Here is a 14,992-nt window from a genome sequence, read left to right on the forward strand (position 1 = left end):
GCCAGTACCAGAGCAGAGTAGTTATGTTCTTTAATAATTAGCTAGTGGCATAATTCTTATAACCTAATGACCTAGGTCAGTTGAACTGGAAGGTAAGTGAAGTCAAGAGCTACTCAAAGAGTCCTGGGAAAGAGAGGGAATCTGGCAGGAATGTTGAAAGCAGGCATTGCTTCCTTTCAAAAATGCCATTATGTGACCTGAGGGACTGGGACCATTCCCAGACAGAGCTGGTAGTAAAGCTAGTTGATGCAAATAAGCTTAGTACCATTAGTCAGTTATAATGGTTAGTTAACTATTTATTACTTTGGTTTCTTGTACCTTGTTGTACCTTGCAGTCACTGGAACTAAAAACATATTCTAAACAATTTTAGTGGATAAAATATCCACTTTCTTCTATTACTTTTTCTATTAATAATCAGTACCCCAAGAGCAGAAGCAGAGGAAATGAATAGTGAGGATTACCCAGAGATGAGGGCATACTTGTTAGAAATTATGGAGAGTCAGAGAGTTAAGGGAATCTAGGGTGAAGGAAAAAAGATGAAGGCTGGTTATGGGTGTAAGGGAGTGTAGAGAGGAGGTAATGGGCTTGTATGATGATAATGAGTCAAAGGGCCAGATGTCGTGATGAGAATGTGAAATTTGGTTAATATGAATAAGAGAAAATATTATGATGTCTCTATTAAAAGATAATTCCCAGGACTTCATACAATAATCTACATGTAATCTGAAAAAATATTATAGCAATGTATGTTCCTCAAGTTGAACACATACTTTAATTAGTATAGTCATAAACTATAACAGTATTTGTTGGCTACTAAGTCACACATTTAATTTATATTATTTGCATTTAAATAAAACCCCCAACTTCTGTCTAGCCATGTCTTTGTCATTCTGTACTTTTGCAGTTAATTTTTTGAGCTCAAGGTCAGGACTTAACATTTAATCTTTATTAAATTTAATGTTTTCATATTTGGCTCATAAATCTAAACAATAAAGATATTTGTGGATCTAGACTCTCATTCAATATATAAGCTATTCTTTCTAGTTTAGTGTCATCTATGCATTTGATGAGATGGCATTTATACCTTTTCCCAATTCAATTGATAATCTGAAATAGTGCCTAGGACAGAGGTCTGTGGCACACCACTATAGTCCTCTTTCTTGATCGACGATGTCCCATTAATGCCAAAGCATCAGGTGAAGTTACTCAGCAGTTATCCATGTTTCAAATTCTCCTGTCTTTATGATTATCTAGTCTACATTTCTAATCTTGTTCAAAATGATACCAAGAAAGATTTTGTCACATGTCTTAGTGAAATCAAAGTTTATGTTGTCTCTAGCATTCTCAAGACCTCCCATCAAAATCAGAAAGCAAGTGAATTTGTCTGGCATGACTTAGAATCATGGAATATTCAAACTGGAAGGACCCAAGACATCATCTAGTCTAACCCATGGTTAAGCATGAAGACCCTTCACACCACCTCTGATAAGCATTCATATGACTTCTGTATCAAATCCTCAGTGACAATCTGGAAGGCTCTTATTTCCCTTTTTGGAGAACTCTGTTAGGAAGTTTTTCATTATATTGTGTCAAAGTCTACCTCTCTGTAATGTCCTCTCATTAGAATTAGTTTTAAGCTCTGGGGTCAAGCAAAATAGGTGAATTATTATTGGTGCTATTTGAGAAAGTATGAAGAATGAAAGTGATTATGTTGACCTGGAAATGGGAAAATTTCCCAGTTTTTCTGAGGAAAAAAACATAGATTCTTCAAAATCTAGGATTGGGATGTATTACTGTTTCTGGGCACAATTTTACAAAAAATTCATTTGCTCTCCCCTTTTCCCAAATTATGTGCCCCCTAGTCTTTCAAATATGACTACATGTCCATCCTCAGTGAGACCCACACAACTACCTTCACATCTACTGTCTCTAACCCTTGATTTACTGGTATTTACTCTCTTCATTCTTTATTGAAGCCCTAATCTTAACTTCTAATACCTGCCTATTCACTTTCCAACCCTTACTGAATCCTCCCACTTGCCCACTATTCTTTTCTGAATTCTTTATACTCATACAGTTCACCCATCACTCCAACTCCTGCCTTCACCCAGTCTCAAACTGAGCCTTCTTTACTTATTCGCTTACTTCCTATTCTTCACTGAGCTCCTAGCTTCTAAGCTCATCCGGTGTTCCACATAGAACTACTACATTTACCTTCTCACCCTATCGTATCTACCTAAAGCCACATGCTAACTTAGTTTCATTTCCCTTCCTCTCTCATTTGCTCCCCACCTTGAAGTTGCCTCTTAACTCTCTCTGTCTGGTTGTATTCTACAAAGATGATGAGTGTACAAGGGACCTTTGAAGGATTTTTTGCCTTCTTTCAGCAAGCATCAGGGGACAAGGAGGGAGAAAATTTAAGAAAATAAAAGTTGATATGTATTTAGAGGGACTAATAGTATGGAGACCTAGAAGAAATGGTGTAAAGAATAAGTTGGAGGCATCCAAATGGCTGGTAGGAATTGGGTTTATATATTTGTTTGGGGCCAGATGGTGTTGAAGTCATCTTGCCAATATATAACTTTCTAGGATCACTTTTGAGCATGAGGGAAGCTCAGAGCACCCTATTTCCTAAGAATCCTAGAATATTAGAGCTGGAAGGGAGAGGGAACTTTGAAATTTTCCTGCTAAACTCTTTGATTTTATGGATGAGTCACTTGAGGACTAGAGAGATGAAGTGACTTTCACAAAGACACAGGAAATAAATGGAATCTAGACAAGGTTGTTCTGGTAAATATTGACTTTCTGAAAAAAATATGCAGGACACATTTTTAAGCTTAATCTGTATATCGACACTTTTACTTTCTTACATTCAAAATGCAACAAAATAATAAACAAAGTGCTGATGTATTAAATTTGTTTGTTTCTTAGGTATAAATCATGGAAAATTTAAAATTCAGTACTTCAAAGCCAGTAATAGTAGCAGGCTGCAATACAGACCCAAACCTAGGATTTGGGAAATACATTCCAGGATCCTAGGTCTTGTTCATCAACTATTTTTTCTGTCACCACCTCCTTTTCTCTTCTCCAGGGTCCTTTATAGAATAGGACAATCTCTTGGCTTCTCCTCTTCATTACTCTAGGTGAAAAAAAGCCAATCTAATAACAAAAATGAAAAACAAACCATATAGCCCTTTGGGACTCTCTAAAGTACGGGTGGCATAGTAGTTTGGATGTAGTCAAAGGGCCACACTAGAGGACCTATAGGGCCACATGTGCCTTGAGACTGGAGGCTCCCCACCCCTACTCTAAGGTTTTATTTTAAGCAACTAGAAGGAAGTTCACGGAGAAGTAAAAGTAACCCAGAGAAAGTTGAAAAGTTACAAAATTATAGGTTTCTCAAGTTTAATCAAACTTTCTCTTAAGATGATTGACATTTTAATAAAAAAGATTAATAAAAAGATTTGTTCTGTAAAACTTGGACTCAGTCAAAAGGCCACACCAAAGGACCTAGAAGTCCACATGTGGCCTCAAGGCCACAGGTTCCCCATCCCTGTTCTGTTATTATCTTAATAGATGGAGGTGTGTGGATAAAATAAGTATCATTTTCCCTTGCCAACTTAGAGAATATATCTCTGAAATGATAATAAAACTGACTAATAGAATCCAAATAGACATTTTTTTAAAGCAATCGGGGTTAAGTAACTTGCTCAAGGTTACATGGCAAGTTATTTCTGGGTGTGGTGCTGAGTATCTGAGCCCAGATTTGATCCAGGTCATCTCGACACTGGAGCCGGTGCTCTTAATCGCTGAGCCACCTGGCCGCCCCTAAGCAATTGGGGTTAAGTAACTTGCTCAAGGTTTAGACATTTGTTTTAGACATAATTTTAAAAAATCTCTCCTGATATGTAAATAAGGTTCCTTTGTTCAGAGTTGCTGAATCAACCTTGGAGAAGGGGAAGGGGTAGCTTTCTACCATTTCCAACAAGAGAGATACTTTTTAGGCCATAAGTATTTGTCATTCAATGCTCAAGATCTCCAAAACTTACGCTTATGTATCTCTCACTGATACTATCCTTCTGTCCTCTGACCCTTTATTCTTTCCCTCCACATAATTCTTTGGTTCTTTCTTTGCAGGTGACATATACAACATGAAAGATTCCAATGTCACCTTTGTCAATTCCATATATTTCACCCTACTGGGAGTCTCTTGTTTGGAATCTGTGCAGCACTGGATGGGGATTCCATTTTGTATCATGATCCTCCTTACTCTTATGGGGAACTGTACCATTTTGTCTGTCATCTAGAAGGACCCATCATTCCACCAACCCATGTACCTTCTCTTGGCAATGTTGGCCATCAATGACCTTGGAATTTTCTCTGTCCTGTTTCCTAAAACCCTGGCCATCCTCTGGTTCAACCTCACAGAGATTGAATTCAATATCTGTCTGACCCAAATGTTCTTTATGCATGCCCTGGCAGGGTTTGAAACTGGGATCCTGGTAGCCATGGCACTGGATTACTACATAGCCATATGCTGGTCCCTGAGGTACATAGTGATCTTGACCCCATAAATGCTGCTGGGGATTGCAGTGATGGTATTTGTGAGGGTTATGCTTCTCATCTCCTGTACCATCCTTATTAAAATGAGGCTAAAATCATTCCATTCCACGGTGGTAATTCATGGCTAAATGACCAGATCTAGCCTATAGTTGCTTGTCTGAAGAATAATAGTGAGATTATTCCTGATTTCCTGTCTCTAGAGAAGGTATTGAGTAGAAGGAATTGGATGCATTCAACAAATGCTGCCAGCATTACATAAAATTCAACATTTCATTTTCTCATTATACTGGATATAATCACAGAATGTGAGATCTAGAAAGAACCTCAGAGGGTATCAAATCCAAGCCCACACTTGAAGTAAAATCCTCTGGAATGTAACTAACAATTATCCATCCAATCTCAACTTCAAGACATCCAGTGAGGAAGAACCCACTCCTTTTCAGGAGGGAGTCCATTCACTTTTGGATAGCTCTAATTGTTAGAGTTTTTTTCTTAAATTGAGCTGAAGTCTTCCCCTTCATATTCAATACAGAGTATTACAATCACTAAATTTTAGTTCAGTCCTTTGTTGTACATACAAAAGGTCAACCAGCCTCTGATTGGATGCCATCAATGGAGGAAAAGCCAAGGAGAGGAGAAACCCCTCAAGACAGCCCATTGCACTTAATAGTCAGAGCCATTAAGAAGTTTCCCCTGACATTAATCCAAAATTTGACTCTTCCATCCATTTTTGCTGATTCTGCTATCTCTTACCTAACAGAATAAGTCTAATTCCCCTTTTCATGTGATAGATTTTCAAATATTTGAAGATTGTTTTCACTTCTCCCCTGAAACTTCTCTCTTGCAGACTAGGCACCCACAATTCCTTCAATCTGTTCTCATACAACGTGAACTGAAGGTCTTTCAGATGCTATCCTTTTTGACATTCTTCAATTCATCAATGTCATTCCTAAATGGTGGTTCCCAGAACTGAACACAATAATCCAGACATGGTCCAACAATGGCAGATTGTTTAGGGATGCTTCTTCTTTGTATTCTAGGAAGACCCGCCTCTCCTAACATAGTCCGTTTTGCTTCTGGATGCTGAAAGTTTTCCTGCTTATCCAATATTGTTCATAATCAAAATTATGGTATTTGGTATTCAAAAGGTGGACTTTTGCTTCATGGTGTTTGCAATTACTATTCAATTTCCTTTTTGCTTTAAGTAGTATTTTATTTACACATCAAGAAAATTTTTAGCATTCATTTTTATAAGATTTTGAGTTCCAGATTTTTCTCCCTCTCTTCCTCCCCTCCCATCTTCTGAAAATGGTAGGTATTTTGATATAATTTATACATTTGCTATCATGTAAAACATTTCCATATTTGTCACAGTTGTGGAAGAAACAGATCAAAACAAAAAACAACTGTGTGAAAGAATAAAGTGAAAAAATATTCTTTGATCTGCATGTAGAGTTCATCAGTTCTTTATCTGTATATGGACAACATGGTATTCAATTTTCCAAATGCAATTTTGTTTGCTTTCTTCATATTAAAAACTGGGCACAACTCCTGCCTAGTGTGCAGGTATGGCTAATTGAGAAGTAACATGGCGGGTATTTCTACCTCCCCCTTCCCCCATCCATATCCATGAATGATTCAGAATAATAGCTTCTGAAGTGAAAATGCTTTTTTTCTGATGTAGGTTGGCAATTCATCTGTAATTTACAATCTTAGAAAGCTGCCCCAGGGCATTATTAAGTGACTTTCCCAGGGTCACACAGCTAGTAAAGCATTTGAGGTATGTCTTGAATCCCAATCTTCTTGATTCCAAAATGGACCTTATAGTCACTGTACCAAACTGCCTCTTATTTTGTCAGCCAGTGTATTCTTCATTTATTATACTACTTAAATAGAAAAAAAACCTGACCAAATATAAGATTATAGGAAAGATTATATTGAAAGTTGATGCATGTGGCATAAAGTTTAGGGAGATAAATATAACTCAAAGATTGTACTTTTCTTCATGACCTGGGTAGGGTGTTGGACCTGGAGTCAGGAAGACCTCAATTCAGTTCTGACCATGGATTCTTACTACCTGTGTGACCTTGGGCAAGTTACAACTGCTGTTTGGGGAATGGCTCATATTTTTATAAATTTGACTCAGTTCTTTATATGTTTGAGAAATGAGGTCTTTATCATAGAAACTTGCTTCAAATTTTTTTCACAATTGGTGTTGCTAACTGTATTTCCCTCCATCCTATTCCCCTCCCCCCATTTATTCCACTCTCTCTCTCCTTCACCCTGTTCTTCCTCAAAAGTGTTTTTCTTCTGACTACCCCTTCCCTCAATCTATCTCCCTTTCTATTCACTCCTTTTTGAAGGATAATGTCTAAGGCTCTTTTTTTTGATATGACTTTCAGGTAGTCCAATAATTTTAAAATGATCTCTCCTGGATCTATTTGCCTGGTCAGTTGTTTTTATAATGACATACTGTGCATTGTCTTCTATTCTTTCATTCTTTTGGTTTTGTTCTATTGTTTTTTCATTTTTCATAAAGTCATTAGCTTCCACTTGCTCCATCCTAATTTTTAAGGAATTATTTTCTTCAGTGAGCTTTTGGACTCATTTTCCATTTGGCAATTCTACTTTTTAAGGCATTTTTCTTGCTGGTGTTATGGGTCTCTTTTGCCATTTAGCTTAATCTGTTTTTTAAGGTGTTATTTTCGTCTTCTTTACCAAGTTGTTGACTCATTTTTCATGATTTTCTTGAATCACTCTCACTTCTCAATTTTCCTCTATCTCTTGTTTGATTTTCAAAATCCTTTTTGGGTTCTTCCATGGCCTGAGACCAATTCATATTTTTCTTAGAGGTTTTTGATGCAGAAGTTTTGACTTTGTTGTTTTCAGAGTGTATTTTGATCTTCCTTGTCACTACAATAACTTTCTATTGTCGGAGTTTTTTCCATTGTTTGCTCATTTCTCCAGCCGATTAGTTGACTTTGGAGTCTCTGTTAAAGTAGGGCTCTGCTTCCAGGGTTGAGAGTGCCCTGTCCCAAGCTTCAGGGTTTTGTGCAGCTGTTTTCAGAGATACTTCTAGGGACTTTTAAGTTTTTAGTTCTTCCAAGTTGGTATGATCTAAGGAGAGGTATTTATTACTCTTTTGGTCTGTGCTCTGCTCTGTTAATAGCCACAAACACTTTTCTGCTTTGGAACTGTGAAGAAGATTTCCCTTCCACTGTGGCCTCAAGCTCTGCTATGCTAGTGTTCCCCCTTGCCCCAGGACCACCACCCAGGAATGTGACCCAGATTAAGCAACAAGAGTTCTGCTTGAATTCTGACAAAAAGATCCCTGCAATTTCCCTCTGACCAGCTGCTTGACCCCTCCACCATCTGTGGGCTGAGAGCTCTGAAAGCAGTTGCTGTTTCTGACACTGCTGGTTCAGTCACTTCCAAGACTGGCTCCTGGCCTGCTATGGCACAGCCTGCACTGGTCTGCATTCCTCTCTCACCCTGATGAAACAGACCTTTTCTGCTGACCTTTTAAATTGTCTTGGACTGGAAAATTGTTTCACTCCCTTTTTTGTGGGTTTTGCCCTCAAGAATTAATTTTTAAAGGTATTGGAGGGAGTTTGGGGGAGACCTCAGGTGAATTCCAGTTTTCTTGGCAAGGATACTACAGTGGTTTGCCATTTCCTTCTGCAGGTCATTTTACAGATGAGGAAACTGAGGAAAACAGTGTTAAATGATTTGGCCAGGTCACACAGCTAGTAAGTACCTGAGGTTGGATTTCAACTCAGGTCTTCCTGACTCCAGGCCTTATCCACTGCACCACCTAGTTGCCTGTTGGAAGTCCTAGAAATGGGAAAATGTCTCAATTTTTAAAAGGGAAAAAGTGTGGATTCTTCAAATTTTAGGATTCTGGGCATAATTTTATATTTAATTTTCTCTTTCCCCCAAGCCATGGAGCTTATCCTGTACCCTAGGGAGGATAGAGAAACTAGCATCTTTCATTATTTTTATTTTGTCTGAACAATAGAAGAATAGGGCTAAATCAATAAAGATTTTACTCATACTCTTCCTCCTTCCCCCCATGTCAGGGCTGTTATGTTTGATGTTTTAGGAACATGGTCAATTATCTGGGATCCATTTTCATTCAATGGGTATTTATCAAGTGTTTAATACATGCCTAGTACTGTGTTAGTTATTGTAAAGGAGCCAGAAGAAGTGTTAAGTCAATGAGTGAATTGGCATTTCTTAAGCACCTACTATGTAGCCAGCTACTGTATTAAATCCTGGATGGAATTCACATTCTCAAGGAGTTTACGATCTTGCTGCAAAGGGGAAAATTCAAATTCTCTATATGGGGGGATAGTGTGGATAGAAAGGGAGGCGTATACCTTGGCAACAATGGGTGGAAGTATGCTCCCTTCCAATGCCCCATTGAATTGATAGGTGGCTTAGGGTTTTGCATAGAGCCATGCAGTGACTTAATTCCTTCCAAGTAGAGCTGATGGCATGAGAGTATGAGGATAATTCTCAGATTGTGGGAAAGCTTATATTTCATTTCTAGGGGCAAAATATGCCCCAATCAATTACCAGCTGGGGACCTAACCACAGGAGGGGGTGTTTTCAAATGTAAATATTAAGTCTTACATACTTTAAAAGAGGTAGCTACATGGCTCAATGGGTCAAGAGTCAGGAAGGCCTTTTGTTGTTCAAATCCATCCTCAAGCACTTACTAGCTGTGTGATGATGGGCAAGTCACTTAACCTATGTTTACCTTAATCTACTGATGAAGAAAATGACAAACTACCCCAATATCTTTACCAAGAAAACCCCTTGGACAGAATTGGAGTGCTATGTATGGTCCACGGGGTCATGAAGAGTTGGACACAACTGAATAACAGAACAACACTGTACTTTAAAGATTTCCTTGGTGTTGCCTCAGTGGAGTGATTTTTATACTGGAAATTCTCCACATGAATAGAATCACAGATTCAGATAAAACAAATAGGCATCAACTTTCTCTACAATTCCTTCAACTGGCTAATCCTTCTGTGAAGGTGACCCTATGCTTCTTGAAAGTTCAAAATCTCTACCAGTTGAGCATAAACTGGAAAGACTTCAAGTACTGATTTCAGTATGTTTGTCATAAGGCCCAGACTATATTAAAGAAAGATTGTCACTAGATGATTCATTTTTTCCTTTTGGCTAGAGAAACTCAGGAAGACTGCCCACTAAGTCATGGAAAGATTGAGATTTACACTGTTAGAGGGAATATCTTTAGGAATAATATCATGTATCCTTAAAGAAGTATTTTGAATGAGAAAAGTCATGAAAGTTACTGGGGCCCTAAATGTATATTTCAAATCTTTGAATATAGAGATTGTAAATGAAAGGAGAGAAAATCCTTAACTAGGTTAGGTGAATAGTTGATGCCAGAGTCAGCACTATGAAGAGGGCTTTCTGAGAAAAGAAGAGAGAGGAAAAATATTCCATATCTCCAGAGTCCTGACAATAAAGAGAAGATAGAAAGCCAAGGTCAGGGCCAGTAGTCATTTTGTCTTACATGAGCAGTGAGAATTCTATATACCTGACCCTTCCTACTTAGCTCAGGTTGATTGTGGAGTGGTTGGGGATTGAGCAGGTACCATGGAATTATATAGTTTTTTACTTTGGACTCAGACTGAGTGACGGTTGAAATTCTATCTCAATGAATAATAAGTGTAAATTAGTAATGGAGGAATGTTAAAAAAACTTAAAAAATCATGTAGGGAGGATAAACAACTGTTCTTGACTCCCTCTTCTAGGCAAACATCTTTCTTCCTCACTTTCTCAATAGCTTCTACCCTGGGCTGTCTATGTCTTAAACCTGGCCTTCAGCAATCCCCTATGATTAGGATCCAAGTGGCCTAACCTGGGCATTTGGGGATTAATTCCAGACCCTGCTCCAGTGCATTCCCAAGAGAAACAAGGAGAGAGAGAAAGACTCAACCCTGGATTATAGGGATTCACCTTTAATCCCCATGGAGTCCTGGGAGGGACTTTATCAGCCAGTCCCATTGTCTGCCACCCACATTTCCATACCCTTCCATTCAGCCCCCAATACTTATTCATCTATCTACCTTCAACCATCATTGCCCACTGAGTCCTGATATCCACTGAATTGTCAACTTCCCACAGCATCAATAATTATACCCTCAGTCTTCCACTTGTCCACCCTCAGTGAGACACATATGTAAACCTTCACATCCACTGTCTCTAACCCTTGACTTATTGATACTTACTCTCTCCATCTCTCAATTAGGCCCTACACCCACCTTCTAAAATCTGCTTATTCACTTTCCAATCCTTGTGAATCCTCCTACTCACTCACTATTCTTTTCTGAATTCTTTATACTCACACAGTTCACCCACCATCCCAACTCTTGTCCCCACCCAGTCTCGATCTGAGCCTTCCTTACTCATCCACTCACCATCCCTAACTGGGTTGCCATCACTCACAAGTCCACTGAGTGCTTCACATAGATTGCCCACCTTTACCTGCTCATCTTGTTACCTTTCCCTGAAGTTACATAGAATTAACTTCATTTCCTTCACCTTTTTCTCCATCTCTTCACCCTGAAGTATCCTCTGTAACTCTCTGCTTATATTCTATGTGGATAATGGTGAGTCTACAAGGGAACTTTTGACAATTTTTTTTGCCATATTTCAATAAGCAGCAGGAGACAAAGAAGGGTAAATTTGAAGAAGATAAAGGTCAATATACAGAAAGACTAGTAGGGTAGAGGTTTAAAAGAAATGATGGAGATGAGAGGGGGTCAGGAAGGCTGGTAGGAATGGGCTTTGTATGTGTATTTGGGGCCAGTTGGTGTTGAAATCATCTTTCCAGAACACAACTTTCTAGGATCACTTTTGAATGAGAATGTGGCTCTCAGATCACCCAATTTCTGGAGAATCATGGAATGTTAGAGCTGGAAGGGAGGGAGCACTTTGGAGATGTTCCCATTCAACTTTTCACTTTAGGGATGAGTGAACTGAACACCAAAGAGATGAAGAGGCTTTCACAAAAATGCAGGAAATAAATACAGCCTAGGAAAGGTTATTCTGGCAAATGTTTGACAATTAGCTCTCCCCGCCCCCAAAATATGTATGACACACTTTTAAGTTTAATCTGCATTTCCTCCATCACTTCCCTAAGTCTAGAATCAACAAAATAGTAAATCAGTCTGATCTGTGGCATTTGTCTTAAAGTTTAACCACCAGCTCTCTCCAGGCCCAAATGAGTCAGTTTTAGCACATTGCTGAATGTAGGTCCCCAAATCCCATTTCAAGTTTCGATGACCTGGTAATAAACTCACCTTTTTTCTGTTACTGTCCCCTATTTCTCATCTCCTTATGGAATGGGACAATTTCCAAAATTCTCTCCTTTCCTCTGCTCCCTGAAGCAAACATAGAGCTCTTTGGTTGTTTCAGGTTTTACTTTAAATAATTACAAGGAAATAAGTGGGGAAGCAAAAGCAATGAAAAGAAAGTTAGACAGTCAGAAAACCATAGACTTCTTAAGAGTCAATCAAAACTTTCCTCGAGATGACTGTAATTTTGAATATTTGATATAATACTAATCAACATTTATATACTGCTTTAAAGATTTGTAAAGCATTATATAGGTATTTGATCATTTGATCCGTACAACAGACCTGCTATGAATGCTCTCACTATTCCTATTTTTCAAATGAGGAAACGAAGACTGAGGAAAGTTAAGTGATTTGCCCAGGGCCACATAGCTGATAGGTGTCTGAGGCAAGACTTGAACTCAGGTATGCCTTGACTATAAATCTGGCATTTTATTATGCTGTCCAGGATGGTTTGGTGGATAAAATGTTGCACTTGGAGTCAGAAAGACCTGACTCCATGTGAATCTTGTCCTTGACATTTACTTGCTGTGTGACTCTGGGCAAATCATTTAACCTCTCTCAACCTTAGTTTCCTTAACTGCAAAATGAAGAGGTCAGATATGATGACCTCTAAGGTTCCTTCTAATTATAACTCTATAATCATATGACTCAGTTATGCACTCAAGAGAGTTCATGCCCTCAGGATGCATTGAGAGGAGTATGTTCAGGGCTGTAGAGGGGATGGTCCACTTGTATCCTGCCCTAGTCACTTCACATTTGAAGTTTTGTGTTTAAATCTGGAAACGAATGCTTTAAAAGACCATGATTAAGTGGAGAATGTTCTGAGGAGGGCAACTATGATGATGAACTCATGTAGCCTTGAATCCATATCATATGTGGATTGGGTAATGTAACTGTGAATGTTTAGCCTGGAAAAGGGAAGACTTATGGGGGGGGGTGATAGTTATTTTTTAAGTATTCAAAGGGCTGTCATATAGAAGCCAACAAGCATTTATTAAACACCTACTATATGCCAGGGATTGTGATAACTGCTAGATATACAAAGAAAGTCAGAAGTGGTCCCTGTCCTCAAGGAACTAAAAAATCTAATAGGGAAGGCAACATGTGAGCAACTATGTACAAACAAGCTATATACAAATACACACACACACATATATACACATAGATGCACACATATATTATATATGCATTCTGTTTGTTCTTTGAGGGTAGAACCAGAAGCAATGGGTTGAAATTACAATGAGACAAGTTTCAGTTTGATGTCAAGGAAAAGTTTCCTAACAATTAATGCAGTCCAAAAGAGGTTTCCCTGGGGATGTTGTAAATTCCCCTTCACTGGAAGTCTTCAAATATATCCTGGATATATTTGATGACCACTTTCATGGAATGTTGTAGAGAAGATGTATTTTTAGGTATTTGCTGAACCAGTTGATATTCTGTGAATCTATGAATGGACTTAAGGTTCAACCTACTCAGTGCCTGTAATGTTAATGGAATCTGAAGATCTCTCATGCCCCTTTGTATTGGCAAGTAAGCAGGTGCTTGGCACCTTGTTTCAAGTTAACACCTTGTTTAAGCTATTTAATTAACACCAAAGTAGTTAACACCTGGGGAGGAAGTTGCTGATGTAGCAGGAGGGGGTGCAATGGGGAGGAGCTATACTGTATATAGGGAAGAGCACCAGCAGGACAGTCAGAATTTTCTCTCTGGTGAGCATCTGGATGCTGCAACTTCTGCTGAGACCTTTCTTCTGGGAACTTCTGCTGAGACCTTTCTTCTGGGAACTTCTGCTGAGACTTTTCCTTTGGGAATTTCTGCTAAGAACTTGCAAGAACCAGACTGAGGAGCTACCGTGAGTGAGAGAGAAGGATCCCTGCTTGAGGGAGCCTGTTCTTTTGTGAAGGCTCGGGAATGTGGGTGTTCACTGCATTAACCATGTGTATCAACTTTGTGGCTACTGTAATGACTTTGACTTTCTGGCTCTGGGACTTGGCTTTCTGATTCTGGGACTCGGTTTTCTGGTATTTGAATAAAGGCTTTGGTTCTGCCCTCTATGTGGAGAGTCTGCTACATTTTGTGATTTCACGGTATAACCACTGTGGGTGTTGTGAATATTTCGTTATTGTTTTTTTCTTGTCTTGATGTTCTGAAAGAACATTGGTCAATCTCTCTACATTTCATCCTTTCAAATAGGAAGTCTTTGTCCTAAGGCTCACCCATTGCCTTCTTTTGTAGCAGAACCAGAGGATGAGAGAATAAATAGGACACAGCAGTGCTTCAGTTGTGTCTCTGAGTGCACACAGGACTCAAATGAGATTTATATGTGTCTACAGAGCTCTCTAGATGCTTCATTTTTATTTTAACATTTCCCTCCTTTAAAATAGAGTAATCATCTTGTTTTCTATAAAACTTGGCAAAAATGTATGGGGAAGTCTAGTCAGGGTCCCAAGTTCATGATAATTATGTAGTGGTGCATAAGTAAAGGGATTTTTTGAATCATTTATTCATCATTCTAGTTAATTAGATGTGATTTATCCTCTAGCCTCCAAGAAAGATGGTTGTCTGGTGTCAATTCAGCCAGATGGGAATCTGGGCTTAGGGAAATTTATTTGTCCTAAAATCTCTCTCACACTCAATTTGCTCCTCCTTTTATATTGCTTCCATTTGTACTGCTACAGGTGAGTCCACTCCCTGGGATGTAAACATCTGCTGAGGCTTGTTCTTCTTTTTCCTTATACAGGGATCTTGGACTTGAGGAGATGATGTTACCCCATAATTCACTACATCACTTGTGGATCTGACATCTTGCTCCTCCACGCTCAGGATGTCAGGGTTATGGATGCTTTTAGGATCCTTTCTCCAAGTGAGCAGAACAAGAAAGAATGGGCTGAATTTGTAGCAATATGGATTGGATTAAGGTAAAAGTGCTTCTTCACAGTAAGGGGAATGGGATATTTTGTGGTCCTTCATTTTCTTCTTCCTCCCTTCCCCAAGCTGCAGGTATTAACTGGTCTGACATGAACTGAAG

This window comes from Petaurus breviceps, unplaced genomic scaffold (assembly GCF_028583685.1).
Source record: "Petaurus breviceps papuanus isolate PSGF00001 unplaced genomic scaffold, PetGlider_PUasm1.0 90294, whole genome shotgun sequence".
Classification (NCBI taxonomy): Eukaryota; Metazoa; Chordata; class Mammalia; order Diprotodontia; family Petauridae; genus Petaurus; species Petaurus breviceps.